Genomic DNA, 24,909 nt, shown 5'->3' with positions numbered 1-24,909 from the left:
AGAGACATATTAGGCCTTAGTGTGCTATCCTCCTCCAGCCCCCACAGTGCTTTTAAGTATTTTTGTGACACCCTGACGTTACTGGGGGATCAAATGTGCATGAAATACAATCTAGTTGGTAAATTACATATTTAGGTTGCTAAATTTTCCCTGTATCTTTTGTGTATCCTCATTTCTTCTTCATAAGACAGCAAATATTTTAAGAGAAAAGAATTAACCCTTTTTCATACCTGGTTTGTAACTCAAGAGAAAACCTGTCTCCAAATTTTGTAATCTGTATATCGCAAAACCAGAAGACAGCACAAACATTCACTGACCAGCAGAGGACGTGTGTGGCAGGTGAAGAAAGGAGGGCAAAGGAAATGAGTGTCAAAGATAGAAAGCTTCAACCAGGCACGTTCAGGCTTCAAGTCAAATACGGGAGAGGGAGGCACACACACACACACACTATGGCTTAAAAATGCACCCAAATATGCCCAGTCATCCTTGGAATACAATTTCAGGGAGACTGTTGATGAACCTCTTTTTTTTTAAAAGACTTTATTGTTTTAGAGCAGTTCTAGGTTTACAACAAAATTGAGAGGGAGGTACAGAGATTTCCCACATGCCCCCTGCCCCCATTCATGCATAGCTCTTGTATTGTCAACATCACTCGCCAGAATGGTACATTTGTTACCAGGGATAAACCCACAGTGACACATCATAATCACCCGAAGTCCACAGTTTCCCTTCAGGTTCACTCTTGGTGTTGTACATTCCACGGGCTGGGACAAATGTACAATGACACATATCCATCGTTAAGAGTATCATACAGAATATTTTCACTGCCCTAAAAATCCTCTGTGCTCTGCCTATTCTTCTGTCCCCGCCTCCCACCCCTGGCAACCACTGATCTTTTTATTGTCTCCATAGTTTTGCCTTTTCCAGAATGACATATAGTTGGAATCATACAGTAATGTAGCCTTTTCAGATTGGCTTCTTTCACTTAGTAATATGCATTTTAGGTTCTTCCATGTCTTTTCATGGCTTGATAGCTCATATCTGTCAATAGTATTCCATTGTCTGGATATATTGATGAACTTTTGAGACTGGGAATGCTGAAAACCATGATCCTGTATTCACCCAGGAAATCTCAAACCCAGTTAAAGACATTTACAGGTTTTCAAACTGTGCTTACAACATCACTAATAATTTCTCCAATCCCCCAAAAATCTTAAAAAGCTGGTGGTGTCCTGTTTTCATTGACTGATGTTAAGAGACATTAACTTACCTAATGATGGTTACCTGATCTTATTAGAAACCAAGTGCCCCCACTCCACCCACTAGCCCACTGCACTGCAGTAGGGGGTGGGGACTAGGGTTTTCGTGTTTAGCAAATTAAAATACAGTATTTTATCTGGCAATCCTAGTTGGAATAAAGGCCCCACACATCTAATAATGGTGGTATCAGACATACCTTCAGTTTTCCAAAAAACCTAATAGAAAGTCAATATTTACCATGGTGTGGCCAATGACAAGGCAAACTCTCCACCACTCTCCCTCCCCACCCACTATTCAGTGTATTCTCTCTTTGTATCTTATCCTGATTAGAAGTTTTGAGGAGCAACTATATGTTCCTCTGGAATGAAAAACAGAGACAACAATTAACGGTTACCTAAATGCAGTTTGTTTGGAAGGCTAGTTCTTTCAAAGGTGAGAGTCAGTAGCAGATGAGTGAAGAGTGGGAACCACTGTATGCTAGAGTTTGCAAGGACTGCCTGGAAGTGGTGGGAGGGGCAAGGGGGGTGGGCATCAGATGGGGCTCTAAGATCTCTCCTCTGTTTCAATCTGAGCAGCTCTGCCTTGATCAATTTACATAATAGAATTCAGCCTAAGATTGTATCTGAGGCCAAGGGCCCCCTGCTAAAACACCATCTGAAACCATTGTTCTACATTAGAAATGTGCTGTCCAATAGAGTAGCCACTAGCCACAGGTGGCTACTGAGCACTTGAAATGTGGCTGGTCCAACTTGAGCTGTGCTGTGAATGTAAAATAAACATCAGATTGCAAAGAGTTAGTACAAAGAAAAAAGAATGTATAATATATCAATAATTTTTATATTGATTGTATGTTCAAATGGCATTTTTGATATATTAGTTAAGTAAATATATGTGACCTGTTTATTTTTTTGAATGTGACTACTAAAAAATTTAAAATTATCTGCATTGCTTGCATTATATTTCTACTGGATAGTGCTCATACATCATGCTGTGAAATACGTGAAACAAATTCCAGGACTGGTGTGAATAGCATGTGACCACTTGCAGGTTAGTTTAGATTGTCCACTGGTCTAAGCACTTTCTAGCTAAGAGTAACTTCATGTTTATGTTACTGAGAGTCACTCTAAAACAATAAAAAATTGTTATTGCACGCTCTCCAAGTTTTTTTTTTTTCTGGTATCTTTTTTTCTTACAGTAGTAAGACATTTCTTTGGTTATGGTTGCAACCAGCTGAGGAAAGACGGGGATCTGACTGTGGCTCAGTGTTTCAGAGAAATGCACAGATCGCAGCCCAGAGCAGGAAGAGGTGGTTCTGTGCTGAAGATCAAGCCCAGCCGTGCCCCGCCCGGCCGGTACCTTGGCTCTGCTCAGCAGCTCTGCAGTTAGCCTGATGGACCCCAGGTTCCTCTGAGCCAGCAGCAGCTTTTGGTTTCCAGTTTTGATTTTTTTCTTGGAGCTTTTTCTGCTCCTCTGCTTGTAGCTTCTCAAGCTTTACCAGATTCCATTGGAATTCATGGTCCCTCTGTTTCTGTTCCCTCTTGCGACGCTTCTCCTCTCTTTTCTTCCTCCAGTTCTTCTAGCTCTGTTTCTTTTCTACTGCTCTCTGCCTCTCCTCTGCCTCTTATTCTCAGCTGTTTTGTTCTTCTCTCTGCTGCCATTTCTTAATTGAGGCATCACTCAGGTGTTTGGTCGAATCAAAAGAAACCTTGATGTTGCAGGCCACGGCCTTGCCATCATGCCTATAACATGAGCTTTATCCCACCCAAGGTGCTCCTGGCTTGGATGAAGCCCCCATACCCACGGTACGCGACGTATGCCTTGAAGTTCCAGTGTCCCCCGAAACTAAAGGTGTACAAGTTTTGGTCAGTCATCTCCACCCGGTAGGGGTGCAGCATGGGGACGTCCATGTTCCATATCTCCCCAACCTTCTCAAACACCCTGACTAGAACCTCCTCACTGGGCTTCTCCAAGCTCGACTCCTACTGACTCTGTTCATCCTGCCTCCCTCTTATAGGGACCCTTCTGATAATCCAGGATAATCCTCTCAAATCAAGACCGTTAAGTTAATCACAACTGCAAAATCCTTTCTGCCATGTAAGGTAACATTCACAAGGTCTAGCGATTAGGACGTGGACATTTTTTAGGGTCAGCATTATTCAGTCTACCACAACCTCCAGGGGAATTACCTGGTTTATAACTAGCTGACCCTGGTGGGTTGGTGGTGAGGGGCAGGGTGGGAGAATGTGGGAGATCAGGCCTGAGCACATCTAGTACCCAGCCCCTGGGGGCCTACGGCTCTGTGTTACACACCAGCGCTAAAGTCTCAGTTCTAGTCTAATTCATATCCTTAGTGTAAGGGAAGACCACCTTGTAGTGGTAAGATGTCTAAGACGTCTTCCTGTCTGTATGAAGCACCTGAGGTGATCACTGGTAGCACTCTGGATTGGGGTAATTAGAAAAGAAGGTCCTGGGGTTGGGATGATGTGGGAGATCTGGAATGTTCTCATGAAGCAGCAACTGCTGGGAAGGAAGGTCACTGAGATTTGTGTGAGAGGAGCTAAGATGGATGGATAGAGGAGACTGGTATCTTCTAGTTTTTTCTACTGGGAGGTGATCAGGAATGGTATGGAGGATAGCTATCCCTGTGTCTTAGCGGGGAAATGGTGCCCTAGCTGATGACATCTCAACAAGAGGAGGAAAAACTCCCACACCTTTCTACTTCTAGGGTCTTGCTTCTCAGGTCTACTCTACTGGGTTGGGGAGATGAACTTTCCAGGTCCTCAGCGTGTTCGTCCTTCCTTCTCTCTCTCCTATACCCTCCACTGCTCCTTCTTTCAGCTGAGTTGAGTTTTGTTTCATTTTCTGTCTCCCATACCTGTGTTAAGACTAATCTTGGTATCCCTGGAAACCTGAGGGCACTTCCTCACATTAGCAGTAACCTTCACATAGATCTGCTAGAGGCGGCCAACCTCAGACTGTGCCACACTTTGTTCAGGAAGACTTATTAATGAGTAGATGGTAAATCAAGGGGAAATTTTGATCAGAAGCTGAACACCTACATGTTCATAAAGTGTCCCTCCACAGACTGCTTATTAATCATGAGGGAAAATATAACTACGCAGTGGAGAAATTGCACAGCATCCCGAACAGGTGACCAAAATGAACATCACTGCCAGGAGGCAGGTGAATGTCGTGTGTCTCCAGAAGGACATAACATCACCTGTGAAGAATTCTGGCTGAGAATGCATAATCTCCTTCTAATCGTGGGAAACTTCACATAAACCCAGTGGAGGAATAGGGACTGTATCCTTCTAAAATGTGAATATTATAAAAGACAAAGAGTCTGTGGAAATGTTTCAGATTAAAGGAAGCTAAAGAGACATGGCAACTAAATGCAATACCTGCCTCTAGATGGGACCCTGTCCTAAAGGGGAATTGACAAAATTATAATACGGATTGGATATTGAAGTATTGTAGCAATGTTAAATTCACTAGAATTGACAACTGTGCTGTGGTTATGTAAGAAAGTATCCCCGTTCTTAGGAAATACATACTAAAGTATTTGTGGGGAAGGGACCATGATGTATGTAACGTATCTGCAAATGGTTCAGAAAAAAATATGTTGTGGATTACGTCTGCAAATACATTGAGAGAGGAAGCCTTCACATGATGAAGCAGAGGGAGTCAGAGATGAACACTGGGGAAAAGGGGAAAGGGCACGTGTGCCTGATCTTTGTACTGTTCTCATTCTTGTGTCTTTTCTGTAGGTTAGAAGTAAAACAAACAATTAAAAAGAAAGACACCAATATCTACTGGGCACCAAGCATCATGCAAGGTCGTGTCTCAGGTGGAGGGAAAGACACAGCCCTCCTCAGAGGAAAAGAAACTCACTGAGAAGAAGGCTGTCCCCAGGCAGGTGTGACACTGGTCTTCAGAGGGCCCCAGGCAGGGGAAGTGCTCAGCGTGACAGGGCTTGCATCCTAGAGCCCCCTCCTCCCAGTACTCAGATGGGGCACATTCCTGGTGAGCACACAGTCCCCGTGGTGGTTCACCCTCAAGCCTTCCTGACAGGTCGTGCAGGTCCCAGATGACGAGCAGGTCTGGCAGGACTTGTGGCAATCTGTGGGAGGGAGGGGGCAGCAGACAGAGTGAGAGAGGCCAGGGCGCCCCTCTAGGGAATCAGTTCCCCTGGAAAGGGTGTTCACACTCCTTCCTCATGTGTTCAAGTGGTTTCTAGCGCTCTGTTCCAAAGGTGTGGGCCCATGAGTTGAGTACAGCCCTGGGGCTCTGGCTGGAGCATTCTTACAAAATGAGAAAAAATGGCTGTGTCACATTCTCTGTACCATCTAGAGAGCCCTTCCTGCAACAGCCACCTCAGAGATGTTAGTAAGACTCACTATAATTACCCAAACTGCAACAAAATAGTAATAAGCAACTCTGCAGCAGCATGGTCACACACAGTTTGTCTCCTTTTCACCACCATAACTCCTATCCTGCAGTCCTCCACTGACCTCCCGGAACACCTTGAGCTTATAGCTAACATGACAATTGTCAAAATATAATTACCTGTTGACAAAAAAGGCCACTTTTGTATTCATTTATGAATGCACAGTACCTGTGGGAGGGCCTGGCATGTAACAGGTACTCAGTGAACATTTGTTGACAAACAAACAAGAACAACTCACTCCCCCCTCGGGGTTTGAGCAGTTGCCCTCCCTCTGCCTAGAATTCTCTTCTCCCAGGTATAGCGTGGTGGGTTCCCGCCCTTTCTCAATGACAGCTTCCAGGCCACCTTCTCTCTAGTTTTAACTCCCTCCTGCCCGACTTCCAGTCCCTCTTCCCTGCCTTATTTTCACTTATCTTCTCTAGAGTCTGTCTTCCCCAGTAGAGTACAAGCTCCATGAGGGCAGGGTTCTGTCTGTATTGTCCCCGGCTGTTCCCCAGGCCTGGAGGGGCACATGGCACGTTGCAGGCCCCCAGTAAGCACTGACTGGAATAGACGCCTGGTATTATTATCGTGATTGTCATCTCATTTTATCTAGATCAGGAAGTTGAGCCTGGAGGAGCTCAGTGACTCGGCTGAAAAGGGCAGGGTCAGGAGTTGAACCCAGGCCCTTAACAAGGGCTCTTGCTCTTTCTGCCCTGGTGCCTCGGGAAAGGTGAGGGGTCCTTAGAGGTGTCTATGCTGTCTCATAGGGGATAATTTGGGGTGATCAGAATAGATCCCAAGGCCTTCTGTTTCTTGGAGTAGATCTGCTTGGAGATTGCTTGGTTTGGACGCTTCTCTACACCCATTCAAATCTTAATTTTCAGGTCAGGTCCTTTGTTTCTTCTCTCTGGAAAGTCAGGTGGTCACCCTGTTTCTTCCCTCGGCCTCCCCTTGGGCTGGTGGAAGTTGCAATAGCATCACAGGGAAAGACCTCAAGTCACTTTCCAACAGTGGGTCTGAGGTGATCCCAGGCATCTGTAGTTTTTAAAGCTCCCCAGGTGATTCTAATGGGCCACCAGGGATGAGAAGCGGGGCCTTTCTCAATGAGAAAATTAAATCAAGTAAATTAAGTAAATGTACTCTGACACCTGTAAAGTTCTCTCCATGGCAAATTACTTCTATTACTGAACACCAGAGAAAGGCCAGAAGCTGATGCTCAATTCCTGCCCTAGTGCAGGCAGGTGGCCCCGCAGGCCTTTGGCTGAGTCTCTGAACTTCTCGTGGAAACTGACCCGCAGACTGCAGCCTGCCTCCCAGGCTCACTCCTGCCTCTTCTGCTGCAGGGGCACAGCCGTCCGTCTTCAAGTCCATGTTCTTACACAAGTAGTCAGGTGGGACATTGACACTAAAGAGCACTTTACATAAACACACAAAAAGGTATATTCAAATCATAAGGCTAGAGCAGAAAGCCTTCAGGGGAAACTACATCTTCATGTCCTACCAAAACATTTCCCTGAGTACCTGCTAGGATGTGGGTTGCCCAAGTTTTCTCCTGCCAAGGGAGTTCACCTTAAGCTCTCGCTGTGGTTAGGGAGCCTGCCTCTGGGTATCTGTCTCGTGTTTTCTTGGAGGCCACATGGGGGGTTAAACTACCACTGGCTGTCTAGCTGGAGTGAATCCTGTGACCGTAGTTAACAGTACAGCATTGTACACGTGCAAGTTGCTAAGAGAGTAGGTCTTAAATGTTCTTACCAAAAAAAAAGGTAACTGTGAGGTGATGGATGTGTTCACTGATCTAACTGTGGTCATCTTTCACAGTGTTTGTGTATGTATATCAAATCATCACATTGTACACGTTAAACTTACCCAATGTTACATATCAATTATGTATCAATAAAACTGGGGAGGAGAAAAGTCCCTTCCCCTAGAGTGCTTCTCTCACTTCCTTGAGAATTCCTCTAGTAGTGGGCAATTTATTTACTTTTCCTGTTCCCTGATAACTAGTAAGAGGCAAAGAATTCATGCCCAGTTAGAACATAAGGGGCATAAGTCAGAGCAGATCCTTCTGAATGTGTAGGGATTGAAGCGCTGAGTGGGGTGGAATAGGGTCCCAGGGCAGGGGGAGCTGAAGGTGATGAGGGGACGGAGGGGAGACTCAGGGAGGCAAAGGGCGAAGGGAGACGAGAGGCACCGAGAAAATCCTCCGTGGCACAGCTTTCCTTAGGCTGCTGTAAACCTATAATGGCTTAAAATTTTATGAAAAATCGTCCATTTTTGGTGACTTCTGAAGGCTCATAATCTCTGTTGTAAATCTTCACATGGGAATCCTTTTTCATCAGCCACTTTTGTGAGGAGGGTCAGCATTATCCATTGCTAATAAAAGTTACATGATCTAAGTAACAAATGATTCATTTTAAAAATAAATAATAAATTAGAGCAGAATCACAGTAGGCTTCCTTGAACAGTAGGGAGAGGGCTGGGATGACAACTCTGGGGCTGGAACCGTGCAAACCCCAGATCCTGCTTTGTTTTGGCAGCTACCCATAATCTCCTGAGGCTCCCTGGGGTGCGGTGCTCGGCCATGTACCCAGTCTTTAGCTTTGCAATCCTTAGTCTCTTTATCATAGTAAGTTCCTGCTGGAAACTCATCTAAACATTGCCCGTCGTAGAGAACTGAGGATGCCTTAGCATAGAGGTCACAGCCGTCCACTGAGGGGCCACTGCCCTCCAGGCAATCTTCATGGCAGGGGACACACTGGCACGTATCTTCATAGAAGTGGTGGGGACAGGACTGATGGCACATATCTCTGTACAGGAAGGAACCAGACGTGCACTCTGGGGGAGGGGGAAGCAGCAAGTGACCCCAGGGGGACAGGAGAAAGGAATTCACTCCTTCTGCAGTGGGCTAGCCTGTCCCCACCACTTTGCCTCATTTGACCTGCGAGTACCTGCAGTTGCCCCATCCCCACCCTGCCGGGACACATCCTCCATGTCTCACAAGCCCTTCCTTGGGAGAGGAGACCCATATGGTGGCCCGATTAGATGGTGCTAGGTTTACATCGTGAAATGAACTTCCTCTTGAGGGTGCAGAAAATGGTAGTGCTGTGGCCGATGAGTGATGGCTGCGATGCTGGAGGGGTTGTTCTGAAATCCCGGAAAGCAGGGGCAGGTTTTAAAGTTGCACTGAGCACTTCAGGCTTGTTTAATACAGAAAGCAGTTTAGGAATTCTTGGGTTAGGTGATTTTTCGTTCACTGGTAGGGTAGAGCAATGAAATACACATGGTAAATTAGTATGAAAAATACATTGTAGGCATATTTTATTTGTGTTCATTCTCTAATTTGGGAGAGAATTCTGGAAAACACTTTAGGTTACACCAAGAGAATCCTTTGGACAGGACAGCACCAGTTAAATGAGCCAGTCTTATTCTGGAGAGGAAATTATACAGCCTCTCTTGGGAGATAATTCCAGAGAAAGAATTCCTAGCCAGAGCACTGTTCTTGGAGTCTTTAGGTTCCCGTAGCACTTGGGATAGTGCTTGGCACCGCCTAAGTGCTCAGGACATGTGTGTGGAAGAAATGGTACAAAAAGGGGCTCTTGTCTTAACTTGCAGAATCCATAATGGAAACACTTTCACCCTCACTTTCCTCAGTGATGTGCACAGAGATAGATAGTTTTAGGAAAAGTAGAGAGACTGGTTCCCCCACTTCTGCTTGGACACCCCACCCTCAGAGAGTCGGCCTCCAGCTGGGGTGTCTTGACAGAGCCACGTTCCCGCCTGGGATGCTCCAGGTACCTTCCCGTGTTTTCTCATGGGTGCCATCCTGACACATCTCTTGCACACCGTCTGCACGGACACGTGCCCCTCGGAGCAGGTTTCCTGTCATGCTCCCTGGTCCAGGATGAGGCCCCCTTCACAGGAGTGGCAGTTGGTGGCATTTCCGTCACATGTTCTGCAAGGAGAGCTACAGCGTTCACATGTGCCGTCTTCTGCGCAGAAGCCCTTGTGGGGAGGAGAGAGAGCAACTGGAGAAGCTTCCAACCAGGGAAATGCTCCCCACCTGGAGACAAGGAGTCAGGGCTGTGAACGGAAGGCCTGCTGCTATTGTCGACCCAAATGAACCCATCGGATCTCCCGAGGAAGTGTGGTAAGAGATCAGGTCTGGAGAAATAAAATGAAAGGGACGAGTGTCATCCTTGTGAATTTGGTTTGTTTGAAAACAACTTGTGTTAGTTCGTGTCTAGTTTAGTCATCATCTGGTTTCCCTATTTTATGTCCTGATTCTCATTTTTTCTTTTCCTTTTTTTCTGGTTAAGGTACAAAATGCTTTTTATTCAATTTAATACTTTTTTTTGTTTGTTTTTTTGAGGAAGAATGGTCCTGAGCTAACATCTGTTGCCAATCTTCTTCTTTTTTTCTTTTTCTCTCCAAAGCCCCAGTACATAGTTGTATATCCTAGTTGTAGGTCCATCTGGTTTTTCTATGTGGGACACCACCTCAGCATGGCTTGATGAACCATGAGTAGGTCCGTGCCCGAGATCCGAACCAGTGAACCCTGGGCCACCAAAGTGGAATGTGTGAACTAACTGCTACGCCACCGGCCTGGCCTCCTCAATTTAATATGTTTTTTAGTAAAAAGTTTTTTTATTTTAACAAATTAGAAAACTTATTTTTAAAAGGCTCAAGAGGTTTAATGCCCTATACAATGGGAACCACTTTTGCTTTTGGATGCTCTGAGCCAACCTCCAATGGCTTCCTTCAAACACGCACACATAACATTTGCACACAGCATCATATGTGGACCGCCTGTTATTGGGGTTTGTGTCTGTGTGATTGACTCTTCCAGGTGGAATCTGATGACTGTATGTATGTTGTACCTCAGAGTGATTAACCTGTCACACCACAGAAATCACTCACTGGTGTGTGAACACAGTAAATATGAAAACTCCAACCCTCTCAAATATAATTAGGAGATGAGGGAAGTATAGATGATGTTTCTATGGAGGGAAAAACTGAAAGGAAGAACTGGAACTTACAGAAGCAGGATAGTCATAGACCAGTTTAGAGAAAATGGACTTCTGATGTCATAGTACCTGTTCCAATTGTTTTCTATAATTATCCTTCTATTAGCCAGCTATTGCCATAATAGTGTTGTATAACAGAACACCCCAAAACTCGTTGTCACTAATGCGTCTGTGTGTAGGCAGATCTAGGCTGAGCCTGCACTCAAAGAGGCATATGTTGTTGTACAGGAAGAACTCAGGCATGTGCTCTGGGGGCAGGAGGTTTGGGTCCCTTTATCCTCTCTGGCACAGGGGACTACTGGGGCATGTTCTTCTCTTAGCCGTGACAGAAGCACAAGAGGGCGAGTTCAACCAGGAAAACACATTTTAATCTGCTTTTCTTCTGCTAACAGCCCATTGGCTAAAGCAAATCAAATAACCCAGGCCCAAGTCAAGGGTCAGGGAAGTCCATTCTGCCTCTCCTGGGAGTTGCTGCAAAGCTACAGGCAGAGGCATGGATGCAGGGAGGGGTGAAGAATTGCAGCAAATAACTCAATCAACTAGAGTCCTCTTTGGATCCTAAAGCCAATGAGGGATTCCTCCTATACAGCATCTTTACTTGATGTTTTATGAAATAACTCATTCACATCCATTTAATTATTCTTTCAGTTATTGATTTCTTATATTTATTCAGTAAACAAAAATGTATTGAATGGGTCAGGAAGAAACAGGACAGGGGTGAATAAAAGTCACATTTCTAACGTGGGTTTAAGAAAGAAAAACTGAAGAAGTAGAGGTTTAGGTAGAAGAGAGGGAACTAAATAGCATCCAGATGAAAGCTGACACCAGGCTCCTCACATTAGCATCCTTAGCTTTTGGGACCGTGGTGGAGAACACTCGAAGAACAAACACCCTGCTACTTTGTCCAACCAAGTCAACCTCTTAGAAATGAATTTGACAAGACAGTGGTTAGAAATGTACCACTTGCTCACCAAGAGTTTGATTGAATTCGAGAAATTTGAAATTAAGGAAATTTAGTGCGTCCTCAAAGGTATCACATCTTCTACCTGAATGAGAATTTGGTGGATTCATTGTTTCTGTGTGTGTAGTGAGACATTAGGCCTCACCCAAAGGAGAGGTCTGACCTTTCTCCCTAGTCAACTTCCAAACTCTTGGAATTTCCCAAGAGGTAGGAAGGGCTTTGCTATCCATCATGGGCCCCTGCTACCACAGCTGATAGTCTGTGCTAAGGAAATGACTCAGGGTTGTCTGGCCACACCCTGCAGGTTTAGGGTGGGGACTGGCAAAGGCAGAAGGACAACCTTGTGTTTAGAGGTTGGGCGTTTGGGGCCACATGATATCAGTAGACCTCTGGGGAATTTTCTATGCTCGGCCTGGCCAAGGTCTCTACTGGTTAGTTTCTGGACACTGAAGATGAGCAATTCTAGTACCGAATTTGAACAGATGCAGCAGGAAGAAACCTTTCTCAGATTCTTCTCATAAGGGAGTCACTGGATCTCGGATGAGTTGCTGAAATGAAAGGAATGGATTAAAGCAAATTAGAAAAAAAAAAGTATTGAAGACTACTGCCAGCTCAAAAATAGGTGAATCTCAGAAACTTGTCGGGAGGTAGCCAGAAGGCAACATGAGAAGGTGTTTTTCAGAGAGCCAGCTTGCTGAAAGCAGCCACCTTCACACAGGTCTGCCCAGCAATTTGTTCTCCTGTCTTGTTCTTGCATTTACAAAACTCTTCTGTTAATACTTTATTTCACTGTTGTTTTTATTTAAGAAGACAAATATTTCTTTTGAGAAGAAATGGCCATCTGTATTAAGTTGTTAACTTCAAAGTACTTTACACTGAAGTGTTTTTGCCCAGGTGAATATATGTAACGCAAGAGGTGTGTGGTTCTGGAGCTTCACCTATATCTTACAGACACCCGAGACAGTGACGGCCAGTGCTTAAAGGAAGACTGGTTGTTCTTCTACTAGAGCTTTGAATCTGTTCACATTTGGTGAATCTGAGCACACTTTAAGTTTTGCATTGCTTTTTAAACAATCACTATAATGGTGTATGTTACTACTTAAACTTTTTTTTTTTCATGAACCTATACCATATTTGAAAAAGCAATGGCCCCTAATGCTGACTTGTAAATAATTCTGATTAACTGGATACGGTTTCATTGCAGGTTGTGTTCCTGTTATAAATCTTATTGCTGTTTTAGGATGGATTGCACCCATAAGGGCAAATTCTCAGAAATAGCCACAAAGCTGCCAAGCCAAGCTAGATATTGTATGTTCCTCAGACTTGATCTCCCCTGGCTTTTTGTAAACACAAAGATGAGGCCCCCATGGTAATCAGACTACCCTACTCAAAACAGGAGGGCACATGCTTGTGATTCCATAGTCTGTAGGATTTTTAGACCATGTTAGTGGCTTCCACACTGCTCAAAAAATGCAAAATATCTTGGCTGCCATGTATCTGCATACTGTCTCATTGTGCATAAGAGTGGCTCAACCCAGATTTGGGGGAAAGAAGTGTTGAGTGGTCTACTAATTGGATGGAGGCAAAATGCATCTCTTTTTTCCTCACTTTAATGCATTGTTAATTGCTAGAACATTTGAAGAATCCAAGAAATATTTGGGAAAGTGTGGTAAGGATTAAATAACTAAGGTGATAACCATGACAAGCAGTTCAGTCCCACTATGGCAAAGGTTAACAAGGAAGCAATGATTGACTTTGGTAAGTAGATTTCTGACCTTCACTTTTGTTGTATAGTAATGTCTTTGTTAACTTTGCTGAGGCTGGAGCACAGTTGTTGGAGGAGGAGGGCTGAGATTGTCCTGACTCCGTCTTGCCTCACATTCCCTTCACTCCCTGGGTTCTGTGACCCTGGCCCTTTCACCAGTAAGCCTCTTCTCAAATACTCAGCTGGGCAAGAAACTTGAAAATATTATGCTGATCAAAAGAAGCCAGTCACAAAAGACCATATTTTGAATTGTTCTATTTATATGAAATGTTAAAGAATAGGCAAATCTATAGAGACAGAAAGTAAATTAGTGGTTGCTTAGCCTTGGGAGAAATTGAGAGTAACTGCTAAAAGGGTACAGGGTTTTCTTTTGGGGTGATAGAAGTATTTTAAAATCAATCGTGGGCCGGCCCTGTGGCTTAGTGGTTAAGTGCGTGCACTCCGCTGCTGGCGGCCCGGGTTCGGATCCCGGGCGCGCACCGACGCACTGCTTCTCCGGCCAGGCTGAGGCCGCGTCCCACATACAGCAACTAGAAGGATGTGCACCTATGACATACAACTATCTACTCGGGCTTTGGGGGAAAAATAAATAAATAAAATTAAAATCAATCGTGGTGATGGTTGTACAACTCTGTGAATATACTAAAAACCACTGAATTATACACTTAATTTGGGTGAGTTGTGTGGTATGTGAATTATATCTCAATAAAGCTGTTATTAAAAAAAAGAAATCCAGTTGATGAGAAGGTGGCCTTGTATAGTAGTTAAGCACATGGACTTCAGTGCTAGAGAGATTTGGGTTTAAATCCTGACTGTACCATGGATTAGCTGTGTGATACTGAGCATGCTACCCATTTCCTCATCCTTAATATGGGGGAAATAATAGTATCTGAATAAGAGGATCCTGGTGAGGATTAATGGGATCATACATTGGAAGCCCTTAGTGTAGTACGCAGATATCGCAAGCACTCAAGTAGCTATTTTTAAATGGTTTCTTTTCCGTTGGACTCTCTTGGCCCTTTATTTATCAAGGCTCTGAGTGGTATGACATTGATTGCTGTAAACTTTCCTGCTGGATGGTAAGCCTTTTGCAAGTGCAGTCTTCCTTCAGTTGATCTTAACTTAGCTTTTAACATCAACTCTTACACTCTGTAGGTGCTAAATATGTATCTGAGGAATTGAATACGCTTGGCTTCTACACTAGATTGGAAGCTTCTTGAGGATAAGTATCATGCCTTGTGTTGTACCCTACAGGATCTACCTCAGTAACGGAAACAAATAGGCCATAGGAAATAGGTGTTGTTTTTATCATCAAGTTCTTTTAATCATCGGGCAAATGAAATTTCTAATTCTTTAAAATAGATGAGTTTCAGGATGCAACCAACAACATTTCTTGCCTCCCTCTCTCCATTCTTCCTGGCCATCAGTGTTCTAATTTTGTATTGTGTTCAGGGGGAATCTTGGTCAGCCTATACCAATCCTTGTATTTCCATTCTCCATCCCAGAGATCCATTTAGGAAGATGTAAGTGATGCATTCTGGCTAATGAGATGTGAAGGGAAGTCTGAGGAAGTTTTCTTTCTTCTCAAAAAGCGATAAACAAGGGGAGAGGGGCCCTTTTCTGTCTTTGGTTGTTGCAGCTTGGGGTGGTGATGTTTGGGGATGGAGCAGACAGCATGGCACAGGGGAAGACAGGCTAAGGAAGGTACAGGAGCTAAATGGAAAGACTGTGGGTTTTTAATGAAGTGTTAGCCACTAAAGTAGCCAACACTGGATTTCCAATCTTGTTATGTGAGATAATAAAGCCCCATATTTTCTCAAGCATTCTGTTTGTCATTTCTGTTGCTTGTCCCTGGAAGTTTCCTGATGTTTGCTCCTCCCACTTCCCTTTTAGGTAAATCCTCCAGGTGGGAGCATTGATAGGAAAGGTGGAGGAATTATAAACCGTGGGCTGAGGAAGCCCTGAGGAATCCATAAATAACCAGGTATTATTCTTTATCAATTATGTATGATTTGTACCTCACCTATTTTGAACATTTAGAAGAAGTTCTTATGTTCCCCAGCCTATCACAGCCTCACTTTTCTGATGGGGGGAAAAACCCAAAAACCAAAAAACTGACAACTACTTGATCATACATACAAGGTGGGAAAATAACATATTTTCGTAAGAGTAAAAATAGATGTATGCAGTAGTCACAAGGGAGAAGTGTGCATCTGGTCTTAGGTAAGCTTTGGCTGCTGTGGCCAACAGTGATGTCAGACAGTCAAGAAGGGACGCTTATGTAGGCGCTCAAACCAGGGAGGAGAAGGTTCTTTGGTGAATAGGAGGGAACTGCCTCAGAGTGCTGCAGGAGAATGCACATGAGCAGAAAGTGACAGAAGAGGGAAACTTAGGCCACTTGGCGTAGCACCTGCCTTCCTGGAGGAGGAGTGGGTGGTCTGGCTGAGTCCCGCACTCTTTGCAAAGCTTGGCTCCAGAGCAGGAGGCACAGTCCTCTGTACAGTTCTCACAGCTGCCACTCCTCACTGAAGGCCACGTGCCTTGGGGCCAGGGGAGATGCAACCAGATATACGCCTAGAAACCCAGGGAAGAAGGCACATCAGACAGTTGTCATGTGTTTGGTCTAACAGCACAGGCATCCATGCAGAGAACTGATGCTCATGGCAGATTCTTTAACTGCTCCAGTGACCGAAGTATCTGTAACACTTGTTTCAGGCTTCCCGAAATATGAATTAGTGATGCTGTCTTCCAAGATGTGTTCATGTCTAGAAAGGAAATTGACAACAGCAGGCTTTTGCCCTGTTTCTTTTACTTTCTGATGTTCATGCAGATCACTTTGGGTCTTCCCTTTGCCCAGTTGTTCAGTCCATTACCACCTTTGTCTTCTTCCTGGCGTACAGCAGTTATACATGCACAGCTCGATGGAGTCTATTCTTCCGCTTCTCGAAGCCTGTCTTGTTAGGACACTAACAAGGTAGGAACTCTCCCTCCCAACCCCACCTTTAACGGACGGTCCATCTATTTATTTTTCATTGAAAAAATCAGCATCATTATTAAACGACACAATTTTAAAAATCACTCTGAACTCCAAAATTCAAAGAAAATTTCCTCAATTTTTGTGTGTAAACATATTTTGTATGAGTTGAATTATGGCACACCTATCATTTTAACTTATGTTGCTTTTGCATCCCATCTCACTACATATTAACACTACACGTTTCACTGTAATGATCACTGTAATGGGAATATAACATTCTTTTTTTTATTGAAGTGTAGTTGACATACAATATTGTATTAGTTTCAGGTGTACGACATAGTGATTTGACATTATATACATTATGAAATGATCACCCTGATAAGACTAGTAACCATCTGTCATACAAAGTTATTACAATATTGTTGATTATATTCCCTATACTGTACATTACATCCCTGTGACTTATTTATTTTATGATTGGAGCTTTGTACCTCTTAATCCCCTTGACCTATTTTGCCCTTCCTTTCACCCCCGCCCCCTGCCAGGCAACCAACAATTTGTTCTCTGTATCTACGAGTTTGTTTCCGTTTTGTTTGTTTGTTTGTTTTTTAGATTCCACATATAAGTGAAATCATATGATATTTTTCTTTCTCTGTCTGACTTGTTTCACTTAGCATAACACCCCCTAGATCCATCCATGTTGTTGCAAATGGCAGGATTTCATTCTTTTTTTATGGCTGAATAATATTCCATTGTGTATACATACTGCACATTTATATACTCATCTGCTGATGGACACCTAAGTTGTTTCCATATCTTGGCTATTGTGAATAATGCTGCAATGAACATACTGGTGCATATATCAAGTGTTTTTGTTTTCTTTGGATAAATACACAGAAATGTAATTACTGGCTTGTATGGTAGTTCTATTTTTAATTTTTTGAGTAATCTCCATACTGTTTCTCATAGTGGTTGCACCAATTTACATTCTCGCCAACATTGCATGAGGGTTCCTTTTTCTCCACATCCTCACTAATGCTTGTCGTTTCTTGTCTTTTTGAGAACAGCCATTCTGACAGGTGTGAAATGATATCTCCTTGTGGTCTTGATTTGCAGTTCCCTGTGACGTTGAGCTTTTTTTCATGTGTCTCTTGGCCATCTGTATGTCTTCCTTGGAAAAATGTCTATTCAGGTCCTCTAACCATTTTTTAATCAAATTGTTTTTTGATATTGAGTTGTGAATTCCTTATATATTTTGGATATTAACCACTTATTGGATATATCATTTGCAAATATCTTCTCTCATTCAGTAGGTTACCTTTCCTTTTGTTAATTGTTTCCTTCACTTTGCAAAAGCTTTTTTTTTTTTTGTGAGGAAGATCAGCCCTGAGCTAACATCCATACCAGTCCTCCTCTTTTTGCTGAGGAAGACTGGCCCTGAGTTAACATCCGTGCCTATCTTCCTCCACTTTATGTGGCATGCCGCCACAGCATGGCCTGACAAGCTGTGCGTTGGTGCACGCCCAGGATCTGAACCAGGACCGCCAGCAGCAGAGCATGCGCACTTAACCGCTATGTCATGGGGCCGGCCCCTGCAAAACTTTTTAATTTGATGTAGACCCATTGGTTTATTTTTGCTTTTGTTGCCCTTGCCTGAGGAGACATATCCAAAAAAATATTGCTAAGATTTATGTCAAAGTGTTTACTATGTTTTCTTCTAAGAGTTTTATGGTTTCAGGTCTTACATTTAAGTCTCTAATTCATTTTGAGTTTATTTTTGTATATAGAGTAAAAAAGTTGTCCAATTTCATTCTTTTGCATGTATCTCTCCAGTTTTCCCAACACCATTTATTGAGGAGACTGTCTTTTCCTCATTGTGTATTTTGCCTCTTTTGTTGTAGACTAATTGGACATACCGGTTTGGGTTCATTTCTGGACTTTTCATTCTATACCATTGATCTGTGTGTCTCTTTTTGTGCCAGTACCATACTGTTTTGATTACTGTAGCTTTGTGGTATAGTTTGAAATCAGGGAGTGTGATACCTCCAGCTTTATTCTTCTTTCTCAAGATTGCTTTGGCTACTTGGAATCTTTCGTGGTTTCATACAAATTTTAGGATTATTTGTTCTATTTCTGTGAAAAATTTCATTGGCGTATTAATAGGGATTGCATTGAATCTGTAGATTGCTTTGGGTAGTATGGATATTTTAACAATATTAATTCTTTGAATCCTTTAGCACAGTATATCTTTCCATTTATTTGTGTCATCGTCAATTTCTTTCATCAATGTCTTATAGTTTCCAGACTATAGGTCTGTAACCTCCTTGGTTAAATTTATTCCTAGGTATTTTATTCTTCTTGATGTAATTATAAATGGGATTATTTGTTAATTTCTCTTTCTGATAGTTCATTATTAGTGTATAGAAATGCAACCAATTTCTGTGTATTTATTTTGTATCCTGCAACTTTATTGAATTCATTTATTAGTTCTAATACTTAGTTGGTGGAGTCTTTAGGGTTTCTATATATAGTATCATGTCATCTGCAAATAGTCACAGTTTTACTTCTTCCTTTCGAATTTGGATGCCTTTTTTTCTTGTTCCTGTCTGATTACTGTAGCTAGGACTTGGAAAACTATGTTGAATAAGAGTGGCAAGAGGGGGCATCCTTGTCTTGTTCCTGATCTTAGAGGAAAAGCTTTCAGCTTTTCACCATTGAGTATGAGGCTAGCTGTGGGTTTGTCGTATATGGCTTTTATTATGTTGAAATATGTTCCCTCTATACCCACTTTGTTGAGGGATTTTATCATAAATGGATGTTGAATTTTGTCAGGTGCTTTTTCTGCATCTATTGATATGATTGTATGATTTTTATCCTTTGTTTTGTTAATGTGGTGTATCATGTTGATTGATTTCTGGATAGTGAACCATCCTTGAATCCCTGGAATAGATCCCACTTGATCATGGTGTATGATCCTTTTAGTATGTTGTTGAATTTGGTTTGCTAATATTTTATTGAGGACTTTTGCATCTGTGTTCATCAGGGATATTGGCCTGTAATTTTCTTTTTTTGGAATGTCTTTGTCTGGTTTTGGTATCAGGGTAATGCTGGTCTCATAGATTGAGTTTGGGAGTGATCCTTCATCTTCAATTTTTTGGAATAGTTTGAGAAGGATAGGTATGAACTCTTCTTTAAATGTTTGGTAGGATTCACCTATGAAGCCATGTGGTCCTGGACTTTCGTTTTTTGGTATTTTTTTGATTATTGATTCAATTTCATTACTAGTAATAAGTCTGTTCAGATTTTCTGTTTCTTTGTGAATCAGTCTTAGAAGATTGTATGTTTCTAGGAATTTATCCGTTTCTTCTAGGTTGTCCAATTTGTTGGCATATAGTTGTTTATAGTAATCTCTTATGGTCCTTTGTCTTTCTGTGGTGTTGCTTGTGATTTCTCCTCTTTCATTTCTGATATTGTTATTTAATCTGTGTCTCTTTTTGTTCCAGATGAGTCTGGCTAATAGTTTATCAATTTTGTTTATCTTTTCAAAGAGCCAACTCTTAATTTCATTGATCTTTACTATTTTATTTTTAGTCTCAATTTCATTTATTTCCTCTTTGATCTTTATTATTTCCTTCCTTCTACTAACTTTAGGCTTTTTTTTCTTTTTCTGGTTCTTTTAGGTGTAAAGTTAGATTGTTTATTTGAGATTTTTCTTGTCTCTTGAGATAGGCATGTATGACTATAAACATCTCTCTTAGAACTGCTTTTGCTGCATCCCATAGATTTTGGACCATTGTGTTTCTGTTTTCATTTGTCTCAAGATATTTTTTGATTTCCTCATTGATTCATTGGTTGTTTATTAGCATGTTGTTTAGCCTCCACATAGTTTGTGTCTTTTCCAGCTTTCTTCTTGTAATTAATTTCTAGTTTTATACTATTGTGGTCAGAAAAGATGCCTAATATGATTTCAGTCTTCTTAAATTTATTGAGATTTGTTTTGTGGCCTAACATGTGATCTATCCTGGAGAATGTTCCATGTGCATTGGAAAAGAATGTGTATTCTGTGGTTTTTGGGTGGAATGTTCTGTATATATCTATTAAATCTATCTGGTATAATGTGTCATTTAAGGCCAATGTTTCCTTATTGATTTTCTGTCTGGATGATCTATCCATTGATGTAAGTGGGATGTTAAAGTCCCCTACTATTTTTTGTAATACTGTCAATTTCTCTCTTTATGTCTGTTAATATTTGCTTTATGTATTTAGGTGCTCCTTTTTTGGGTGCATAAATATTTACAAGTTTTGTATCCTCTTGTTGGATTGTTTTCTTTATTATTATGTAATGCCCTTCTTTTTCGCTTGTTACAGTTTTTGTTTTAAAGTCTATTTTGTCTCATGTAAGTCTTGCTACCTTAGCTTTTTTTAAATTTCTTTTTGCATGGAATATCTTTTTCCATCCCTTCACTTTCAGTGTGTGAATGTATTTAGATCTGAAGTGTGTCTCTTGTAGGTAGCGTATATATGTCTCTTGGTTTTTTATCCATTAAGCCACCCTATGTGTTTTGAATAGAGCATTTAGTCCATTTACATTTGAAGTAATTATTTAAGTAATAAGATTGTTCTTATTGACATTTTGTTAATTGTTTTCTGGATGTTTTTGTAGTTCTTCTCTGTTCCTTTCTTCTTATCTTGCTCTTTTCCATTGTGATTTGATGACTTTCTTTAGTATTATGTTTAGATTCCTTTCTCTTTATTTTTTGTGTAACTATATTACATGTTTCTGGTCTGTGGTTACCACAAGGTTCATATATAACAACCTTAACTTCTTATTATAAAAGGAGTATAACATTCTTAATTCTTAATGTTAATGCACCATGTTAATAAAATATTCCTCTAATTCAAGGAAGTTATTATTTCTGATGTTTAATTTTTATAGACGATGAAGCAGTTAATTTGTTGAGTTGTTAATTTGTTGCTCTTGTTTTTTTCCTCCCCTAAATTCAGTACCAGAAATGAAGAAGGAAATAACAGGTAGACTGTGTATCCCCACCTAAATTTTCTATCTTAAGTTCTCTTGTTTTGTCTAATGCACTTTAAAAGAACAGGGGAACCTCTAGAAATGTCAGGTACCAAGAGATCCTAACAAATTCTGTGACCAAGTCAATTGCTAACTTCATCATGCTTTTAGATAAGAAACATTTCTTTTCTTTTTGTTTTGGTCCCTTGAAAGCTAGTTTTTATTATAGGTCAGTGTTTGGGTCCCTGTGTTTCTCCAGAGTGTAAACACTGTGATAGGAACATGTGATGGGACTAGATCAAGTCCTGAAAACGCCTTACATAAAGATGGTCATATACATGACACAATGAATTGGCTTGGTCACTGTCACCTCTTGTCACACTCCACACTAACTTTTTGGACATGAAGTGCACAAGGTTGCAGATCCATTGCTGGTTTTATAAGAAGAATGACAAGGCGGATGTTTTCTCAAAATGTCTGTGTAGGGAAAGACACAAGAAGTGAGTCTCCTTTGAACAGGCTCATAGTATTACAGTGTTGGAAAACATCTCATGGGTAATCTGGTCTCCCTTCCCACCCAAAATAGAATCCCTTCAATTTTACATTAGCTAAATGTTGGCACCCACCCATTGCCTACCATGTGGACTTCATTCATTTATTTTTTTCTCTTAGTCCTTCGTTGACAATTGATTATCAAGACTTTCTTTGCAGACTTTCAGTGACAGGATAGCCTTAAATACTAAGGGGATATTTGAACTAAGAAATGATACTTTGTTAAAGTAACATATTAAAAATGTGTGTGAGTGAGTGTTTGTGTGCTTGTGTGTATACATGCATGAAAGAGTTTTTGACTCAGAGGTAATCACTTATTTCCCCAAGATTCTTAGATGACCACTTCTCTTTACTCCAAGATGATGATTGAGAATTCATTGTGCCTTTTGTGGAGAAACGTATTTTCTTTTTTTTGTTCTTTGGAACTAGATTTAATAATTGGTCAACCTTTTGGGTTTCTGTGTTCTTCAGAGTGGCCACTGTGGGATGCAACCTAAAGTTATCTCATCTTCATTTGTCCCAAGTCATTAAACATCAGCATAATGGAGCCACCTTCGAACTTGCTGGTTGGTCAGGTGACAAACAAGCCATCTCAGGCTAATAGACCATTAACCTGGGAAACATTAGAGCTGTTTCTCCTCTCTTTCCCTACAAGAGCATTCAATGGGCAGGCTTCTCCAGGAAGTCAGCAACTCCATGGGAAGGTTTCAAAGACATACATAACAGCTTCCATGATATCACTTAATCAATACACATCGAGATCTTGACTAAATCTTAGTAATTGCTCAGGAATCAGCATGACTCACATGGGGGAAATTAGAAAAGACGTTGTAGGGCCGGCCCCGTGGCTTAGCGGTTAACTGCGTGCGCTCCGCTGCTGGCGGCCTGGGTTCGGATCCCGGGCGTGCACCGACGCACCGCTTCTCCAGCCATGCTGAGGCCTCGTCCCACATACAGCAACTGGCAGGATGTGCAGCTATGACATACAACTATGTACTGGGGCTTTGGGGGGGGGGGAAATAAAAAAATTAAAAAAAAAATTCTATTAAAGAAAAGAAGTTGTAGCTCAGAATGTGTGATATGAATGACTCTTACACTCAGTCAGCTGTTATTGTTGGCATCTTACCATTTCCTTCTAATATCTCCTTCCTTCCTCCCTCCCTCTCTTGCCTTTCGTTTCCTTCTTTCTCGCCCTGAGAGTCAGTCTGGCAGAGTTGGCTCTCTAGTCACGCCTGCCTTCAGATCCCAGCTGTGCCGCTTATGGGTAGGGTAACCATGGATACAGTAACTCTCAGAGTCCTGCTTTCTATGTCTCTAAAATGAGAGAAAATGATTCTTCTCGTATAGGACTGTTGTGAAGATTAAATGAGATAATGTGTGTAAAGTGTGCACACAGCTGCTCAGTAAATGGTAATTCTTTCTGCTTCTGTTCTCCTCTCTCCCAGTTTCCTCATTTCACCCCATTTATGAGGCTTTTGCTTTATTTTCCTCTCTCTTTCCTCTGTTCTGTACCTGGAGTGTCACCAGGAAGCATGGTTTCTAAGACAGCGCTCAGGGTTAATAAGCTGCAGAGCCTTGCTGCAGAGAAAACTAGATTCAAAGGTAGGTAAATATAGATGTAGATGTAGATATAGATGACAGAGATCAATAGAGAGAGAGAGAGAGAGAAATGATTGTCCATCCTGCCATGCTGAGTGGTAGTTTTTTTCCTATTTAGACAGAAAAATCTGCCCAGGTTTTCTAGTGGACTGACTGACTGATGTGCTATCCCTGGGGAAATCTGTTAAGAGCTCAGTTAGCCTTGTGCAGAGCAATGCTAGTCAGGGGATTTTCACAAAAGTGGTCTCCATGACTCTTAACGTGACAGAGGCTTTCCCTGAAGGCCTTTTTAACCTGACAATCCCACTTCACCCAAGAGAGAAGGCAGCAGAGAGATGAGCAACAATTCTGTTGCTAACATCAGTCCTCACTAGTCATCAGGGAAATGCAAGTCAAAACCACAATGAGATATCACCTCACACCTGTCAGAATGGCTATTATCAAAAAGACAAGAGATAACAAGTGTTGGCGAGGATGTAGAGAAAAGGGAACCCTTGTGCACTGTTGGTGGGAATGTAAATTGGTGCAGCCACTATGAAAAACAGTATGGAGGTTCCTCAAAAAATTAAAAATAGAACTAGCATTGATCCAGCAGTCCAACTTCTGGGTATATAACTGACGGAAATGAAATCACTATGGATATCTGAGTCCCCATGCTCATTGCAGCATTATGTACAATAGCCAAGACATGGAAATAACCTGAGTGTCCATCGATGGATGAATGGATAAAGAAAATGTGTATATATAATGCAATGGAATATTATTCAGCTATTAAAAAAAAAGGAAATCCTACTGTTTGCAACAACATTGTTGAGCCTCAAGGGCATTATGCTAGGTGAAATAAATCAGGCAGAGAAAGACAAATACCACATGATCTCACTTATATGTGGAATCTAAAAAAAACCAAACTCATAGAATCAGAGTAGATTGGTGATTGCCAAGATTGGGGGTGGGGGGTGGGGAATGGGTGAAGGTGGTCAAAGGGTACAAACTTCCAGTTGTAAGATGAATAAGTTCTGGGGATGTGATGTACAGCATGGTGACTACAGTTAACAATACTGTACTGTATACTTCAAAGTTGCTAAGAGAGTAGATCTTAAAAGTTATCACCACACACAAAAAAAGTTAACTATGTGAGGTGATGGATGTTAACTAACCTTATTGTGGTAATCATTTTGCAGCATATACATGTATCAAATCATATTATATACATTAAACATATTGTTATATGTCAACTATATCTCAATGAAGCTGGAAAAAAAGATGCTTGCTTAATGGCTGAGAGAAGTTATTTAAAGAATATTAATGAAATAATATCCATCAGA

General features: G+C 41.7%; 1 protein-coding gene across 1 annotated transcript in view; it reads left to right on the top strand.

Annotated features, from left to right (window-relative positions):
• Window positions 1-24,909, top strand: part of LOC131419936 (solute carrier family 28 member 3-like) — a 73,770-nt gene that overhangs the window by 13,264 nt on the left and 35,597 nt on the right. Inside the window, exons 2-5 of the mRNA XM_058565530.1 lie at window positions 9,687-9,836; window positions 13,306-13,432; window positions 15,333-15,423; window positions 16,155-16,413. The gene's annotated coding sequence lies outside the window, so the exon portion shown is untranslated. The remainder of the gene's footprint in view (window positions 1-9,686; window positions 9,837-13,305; window positions 13,433-15,332; window positions 15,424-16,154; window positions 16,414-24,909) is intronic.

This window comes from Diceros bicornis, chromosome 22 (assembly GCF_020826845.1).
Source record: "Diceros bicornis minor isolate mBicDic1 chromosome 22, mDicBic1.mat.cur, whole genome shotgun sequence".
In the NCBI taxonomy this organism is placed as follows: domain Eukaryota; kingdom Metazoa; phylum Chordata; class Mammalia; order Perissodactyla; family Rhinocerotidae; genus Diceros; species Diceros bicornis.
This window is presented reverse-complemented; position numbering and strand designations above follow the sequence as displayed.